This window comes from Oryzias latipes, chromosome 4, assembly GCF_002234675.1.
Source record: "Oryzias latipes chromosome 4, ASM223467v1".
Lineage (NCBI taxonomy): Eukaryota > Metazoa > Chordata > Actinopteri > Beloniformes > Adrianichthyidae > Oryzias > Oryzias latipes.
In genome coordinates, this window is record NC_019862.2 from 19270153 (window position 1) to 19277795 (window position 7643).

Here is a 7643-nt window from a genome sequence, read left to right on the forward strand (position 1 = left end):
TTTTCTTTTTGGACAACATGAAATGTTGACGGTGACACCTAATTATACCATGGCCCGGGTGAATACTAGATTCTGATTGGCTGCTGGGTGTGGCTCCCACGAAGGAGGGTTTAAGGGCAGGGATGCCCAGTTTAGTTTCGTCTGTTTAGTTAATTTAGTTTAGCTATTACATATAGACTTCATGTTCCTTATTATTTTATGTTTACTTTACAAATCTGGTATGAAGACCATTGAGACGACTATTGTGATATTGGGCTATATAAATAAAATGAAATTGAATTGAAGAATCAACAGTGATAATGCACTCCTAAAAGAAGTTCCAGTCACATAGCTTAAATGTTTTATATCACTACGCTAGCTTCTTTAAAACAAACTTTTGCTTCATCATCTGAACAAAAAGAAGCGGTAAGAGGGAGACTTTTTCTCTGAACTGATGCTCTACTTAACCTTTTGTGACGATCAGCATATATATCGCTTTCCTTTGCCGCTACGGTCGAGGTCATAACAACGCGTCGCACCACGTAACAAATAGTCTGCTTTTAGTGAAAAAAGCGATCCAAACCGAAAAACACCAAAAATAAAGTGCTAAAAACTGATTTAATATTATTTTTTTTTGTAAGGGACTATGGTGTAAGCGGGATAATGGCCTTTGAAGTATGGATTGTCAGAAATGTTCACACTTCGCTGAAGCAACCGTCCTCTGCGAAGGTTCAGGCGTGCGTTAAATTCTGATAATCCACAACAACAATTAAACAATAAAAGTGGTTCTTTTGCATTTTTTCCGCAGCAGAATCAGCGGATTTAAGTTGAATGTTCCTACTGTATAGTGTCGTATTTCAGTGCTAGGTTAGTTTTTCTGCTTCATAATTTGCTGGAATTACATTAATTGCGTCAAAGGTTGAAGAGTTACAGTAGTAAAAAAAAATGTATACACTGAAGTTAAAGTTTAAGGGTTAACAGCCTATTTCTCTGTTGAAATGGGGGAGGGGCATTAGAGCTTATAGGTAAAGGACAGTACAACAGATGATCCTGTGCTCTTTTTTGTACACAAAAACACATTCTGCAGAAATATGTCAAGGTTTCTTGACCCTAGTGCCACTCTGTGGCCTTGAATGAACCCATATTATTCACATGTTCAGCACGTTTGGTACTGTCACACTTTAATCACCACAGATAGGTTTATGGTGTTCAATATCATATCTTTTTATTAGTAGCAACGAGCAACGGCTTATTTCCTTTTCATCTGCACATTGAACTAAACATGACTCTAATTTGACTGTGTCCGGACAAACAACTGTCCCACAGTTGCTTTAACTTTTCCTGCAACATCGGCTGTTTTACTACAGGGAGTTGTGTAAGTCTACCAACATAATAAAGTCATTTCAGGGGTATGGGGATGCTCATGAACCCTAACCGTAATGTGAAAAAGTCTAGAAGTTTGGACTTTTCAGCAATTAAAAACTGTCCTCATATAAAAAGAGTTAAATAAAAAGCACTCCAACAATTGTCTTTAATTTGATTCTAAACAAGGCAAAAAAAGATAAACTGCAATCATTTCTTTTTTACCACCTTGTGTGTGTAAAAATATATAGCAAGAGAGAGATGGAGGATTACACACATATAGTCTGCTTTTTTTTACTTCAAGAATCTCAGTGTATGGTGAATGAAGCTCAATCATATGGTTAATATATATGTACTTTCTCTCCTGCTACCCTATTACCTACCTTTCAGAAAGATCCGTGCTATTTATTTGTGACTGTGGTTACTTCTTGGCAAAGAAGTGTAGGATAAGGTGGCAGGGCTGCTCATCTGTGAATAGACTCCTGACAAGTCAGACACTCCTGAAAACCACCCATAAAGAACTGAGAAGGGCGGAAAGATGCTTACAGATGCAGTAAGTGTTGTTGAAGTAAACTGCAAGTGCTGCTGGAGGAAGCATTGGCCCATTCAGGAGAGTCTCAAGCTTTGTGTTGATTCATTACTCTATTAGGCCTTGTGACAAAGATAAGGACCAGCATGTTTCAAAGTGATAGCTGACCTCTGCGTTTTACCTGGACTGCTAAAAACACACCAACTGTTGTTATTATTTTTTTAAACACATAGTTAGTTGGAGACAAGCAAAAATACACTTGTGCATAAAGAAAATCTGGAAAAAGGAAAAACTGCGGAATAGTGCACACACAGAAACACAAGGAAATACAGAGAAGCTGTCAAACAATATGCAATGCTTTCAGGTGTTAATTGAAAATTAACCTCAACAGCAAACTGTGGTTGAAAGAAGGACTTCAGAAAAAAAAAAAAAAAAAAAACATGAACTTTTCCAAACATTTGCTCATACAGAATACTTCCAGAATCATAAAGATGTCCCAAAACATTTGAAGGAAGTAATCATCTATTAAAAACGTGTTAATAATTCAGGGCACCACAGAATGTGTGAGGAATTATTAACTAAAAGCTCTTATCAGTTTTCCAAATGAAGTGTCCATAGAAGTGCTGCTTTAAATTACATTCAGTTTATGAATCTGTTACAACTGAATGTCATATTTACTGTGGTTAAAGCTGTTCCAGCAGAACTCATATAATAAAGGGCTAATAAAAAATTGTCATTTGGGTCATTTTATTTTATCCCTTATTTGCAGTTCAACAAAAACAGATTTCATTTTTCTTTTTCAAGGAACTCAACATTCCTGTAGTTAATACACACATAAAACTAGTTTATTAATGCATCACTGAGGATTTCAGCTGGTAAATGTCAGGCTGACTGGCTTTACATGATGAGACGCACATTAAAGCAGAGATGCAGCAGTGTGCATAAAATTAAAAAAAGCATCAAATAAATCTCATTCTTCAAATAAAACTCAAGTAGCAAGATGACACGTAAAAATAAAAAGGCCTATGAATCTCAGTCTTAATGTGAGCTACAAAAACGAAAGGGAGCAAGCATATGGTTACATTCAGAGACTGCCTCTATCCAGATATGAAGCCTTATATCTACTAATATTCTTAAAGACCCCTTTAAATAAAAATCAGGTTTTTGGAGTCGTTAACATGTTCTTGTAGCATTTTTCCTATGATGGAGGACATCAGTTAAGAGAATTAAGCTTAAAATTGCATTTCTTCTTTTTTTTCAAAATTGCTGTGAATCAGAAGCATCCGTTCGGATGTATCTACTTGAAGACAGTTAGATCCATGTCCGTCTACATTTTCCTCTTTCGAGCTGGCATCTGTCTCAGAACTTTAAAGCTGGATAGCTTCAATATTGCTCGCCATTTCTGCTGCACCAGGTTATCGGGAGTGAGTGTAAACAGATAGATGAAGGGAAAGTGGCAGGCTTATTCCACGCCAACAGTCCTGCCCACAAATCTAAGGGAAATCTCTGATGATTTACGGTTGCTCTGCAGAAACTATGTCCCAGGAAACAACAGTTTTTTTTTACACTAAAGGGCATCAGTTAACAGCTGCATGATGATAAATTAAAGCAAAACCATAATTATGTCTGTCTTTATGTCTTTTATTGTGTTTAACTTTGTTATAACCGTCTTTTATTTTGTTTGCCTGTGATATGTGTATGATGACCGGTTGTAATTTTAGGTTTTTACTATTGTAAAGCACTTTGTGATTTTTATCTGAGAAAATTCTATAGAAGTAAACATTTAGTTACTTACTTTATGTGATGGCAGAAGAACAACATGGGGTGGCCAGCACAGTCTTTAGATTGAGATGGTTTAAGACAAATTGGACTGACAAGCAAAAGCAAAGCTACCTAAAAGTGCCAAATAATTTTTAAACATTTTAAAAATGCATTATATGTTTGGGATTTGTTCGGCTTTCCCTTTTGTTTCCTTCTGCTGCTTTATCAGCTGGATTGTGTGTCTGCCTTCAAACTCTTGCTGAACCACACCAGAATGTAACGGAAGCAAACTGAAACGCTTTTCTGTATGCAGACAAAAGGTTGTTTTTGTGTGATTCAAATGGGCTTGATTCCAACTGAACAAAGGGGAACATTTGGGAAAACAAATTTGTGTGACTCAAACTGCCTTTGGAAAACTTAGTAAAATGCTTCCTGTCAAACCATGAAGTTAATTGAAGTTGGCTGAGTTGTCCATGCTGAAGAAACCAATAATGCATAGGTATAATCCAGACCAATGCCATCAAAGTATAGAAACTAAAGACGGCACAGCCTTCAAGGCATCATATGAAGAAAAAAATGGTTAAAGCAGACATTGTAAAATGTACAAATTATACTTTTCCTCAACACACCGTTTAAAAGAGTGTATGAGAAGTAGAAGTTCATTTAAATCTCTTAAACTTTTACATTTTTCTATGAACATCTATCTTGTACTTTGATTCGTCACGCCACTTTGAAAAAAAAATAACGAAGCATTGATTGAACCAAGTCCGTATAATCTTTCCAGTAAAAAAGGGGAAAAGAGATAAAGTGGCAAGCCTGATGTGTCAAAGCAGTGAGAGAGGCATGAATTAATCATCGCTTACTTTCGCACATGCTCTGGTGGCTGCATACCAACAATGTGAGTAATCATTTGTCTTTCAGAAGAAAGAAGCAGTCTGCTTCAAAAACGGCATGAATGTTTAATTAAAAACTACTTTAAAAGTCTTTAGAGGAAAGAGACCATTGCTTCTTTCAGCAAGTGGGACCCTTTTATTTATTATTCCTTTCATTTTCTCCTCTGAGAGGAGCACAGCAACAGTCAAACCAAATGAGCGGGACTGTCTGTCTTTTTTTTAAATGTATGTTTTGTTACTACTATTTCAAAAAAAAATGTAGGTCTATGATTTATTTATTTTTATTTGAGTTTGAGTTTATTTGAGTTAATTGCATGAAGTGCAATTAGTGTTATTACTATTACTAGTGTTATTTCTGATTTTCTTTGCTTTTAGTCAAAGCCTGTCTTTGCATAGTTTTTTCAAAAGTTTAGTAAGGTATCCTTACTTCAGACCTTCTTCTGTTTGCCAGCTCCACATAGCCGTGAGGATTACAGCCGTTAGTTTGTTTTTCTTTGCTCACTTTGTCAGTATTTTTTCAGAGGTAATTTATGACCTGTGCTCATTTTTTTTTTTTCTGAGTGGCAATCTTACCTAGTCTCCTGCATTTTGTGTCCCCCGTCACTTTTTCCTAGCAATAGTTGTGCGTGTTCAAGTTTGTCATTTTTATTTACTTTTTTAATAAATGTGCCTTTTTTTTCCAAACAATCCAGGTCAGTGCAAGTCTGCCACAATGTTGAAATAAAGTAAAGTAAAAACACAAATCTGCATAAAAAATTTCGCAACTTCTGATAAGCATAAAAAGCACAGATTTTTGCCTTAGGGAATAAGTGTCACTGATGACGGTGTCGGTCAGGCGCTTTATAGATTTTATGAGCTTTAGGACAGACACTACATGAACCAAGTATTTGGGAGAAATTAAATGAAATGCCAGAGGACAGGGAAGTTTGAATAGTTTGAGGTTGGTGAATCAGAATTTTCATTTTTTTATGCTTGTATCAGCAGCCAGAAGCCGATACTCACTGGTGGAGATTATATTTCATGGTGTGATTGAAACCCCTTTGGCGTTCCCAAGATTGAACTGCACAGAAAGGTTTAGATATCTTTGCTCCAACTATTAACCCGGACACCAAAATTCAGGATTAATGGATGGATGGACAGAAGATTGTAATTATTAGAAGACATTAAATAACAAGAACATGTCTGACATTTCTTAGGCTAAAAATACACTCATAAACTACTAAATCTAATCTGCACTTTAAACTCCTGTTCTGAATGCATCAGCATAGGCAAGTCAGCAAAATGATAAAAATGAAACCGTTCTGAAAGAGCACTTCCCTGGATAACATTATCAAACATCTGAGGTGTATCTGAGGTCTTGATGGGTGAAATTTCATTATCTGCTTTTTCTTCTGCTTTCACTCCAAAGCAGAAGTACTTTGAGTATGTTTGCTCCTCCAATATTGTGTGCTTGATATTTTTGTGGAATTCTGATCTTTAAAGATTGAAATTAGCAATCATTTTAAGCTAATACAATTTAATTGCATTAAAACTATTGTCAGTAGAGGTTACCTTTGCTTTTAGATTATTCCTTTTACAAGATTTCAGTGATTATTTTTCTAAAATAGTTTAAAAAAAATGTTCATTGATTTCTTTGATTATTCGTATGCACACTCATGGCCGATCATGTTGTCCCTTATCTTTAGGATTTGTTGGAAGCATTTGTACAGTGTTTCGACAAAATTTAAGCTTCTAGAAAATGATACAGCCCATTGACTGGTCCCTTACATGGCTGAAATAACAACTGAAGTCTGGCCAATATGTATTTGATTGAGTGGTCGGAAAAGACCTCAGGTAATGAATGTACTTCATGCCTTTGAAAAAAGTAGAAAAGGCCACAAAGGAAATATAGATCATATTTGCATTTTATGCTCCATGCCTGCACATTTGTGCTTGTTTAAACTATCAAGAACTGTTTCTTCACTTGCAGTTTGTGTTCCTTGAGATTCTCAGCATATAGGTACTTGACTACCCACTGCTTGGCATTGAAAGTTAAAGTGAGTCACTTTGTTTTTTGATTGGTGGGGAATTTTCTCTCACGCTCCCCTAGGTGTGACAGTGAATGTGTGTGTGATTGTGGCCCTGCGACAGACTGGCGAACAGTCCAGGGTGCCCCCTGCTTTCGCCCACAAGTGGCTGGGATAGGCTCCGGCAGCCCCGTGACCCCGAAAGGGACAAAGCCGTAGAGCATTTGCCGTTGCTGGCCCCAGCTTGTTGAATGCACTCCCTATGCAGCTTAGGCAGGCCCGTTCATTGAATGATTTTAAATCCAAGTTAAAAACTCCCTTTTTCTCTCTGGCTTTTAACTCGGTGTGAGTTGATGTTTTAGTTTGTTGCATTGTTTTTATCCTGCGTTGTTAAGCACTTTGGTCAGCTTCTGCTGTTTTAAAAGCGCTTTATAAATAAAGTTGACTTGACTTGACTTAACTAGAAAATGAATGAATGAATTTCTTGAGGAATGATGAACACGTCCATCAAAAAGTTTCAGGTGTTTGGTCACATTGGTCAGTGTAACTTCACTTTAACACATGTGCTATCCTATGACCCCACCCTTGCATTGTCGTGTTCTCCCTACCATGACAAAGGTGGATAAAAGTGGAAAGATTTAATGTAATACATGGACACCAGTGAAGATCACAAATCATTGAAGAAAAAAGGTTCAGTGCACTGTCTTGACTTTCCTTCTTCTGGCCACACAGAGCTTGTGTAGCCCTCAGTGGAGTCTGTTGTACACCTTGTACTACATCTGCCAAGCCAGGGAGATGTAATGAGAAAAACAAACACATCACGTTAGATAGCAATCAGCACCTTTAGACTCCCTGAACACAATGGTAACATGTGATGTGATTATATTTGTTTTACCCTCCATAAAACCTGCCTTACACTTTGTCGTTTATTATTCTGTGACCACAAAAAAGCTTTCTGATTGTTTGTGTTATTCAACCAGTGGAATAAAACACTAAAATTATTACATATTTTATAAGGTACCAAAGTGATCAATGTCTTCAATTAAATCCACATTACCAGTAAGCAACAGAGTGACAACCACACCTTACCTTTTATCAAGTTTTATAAATTTC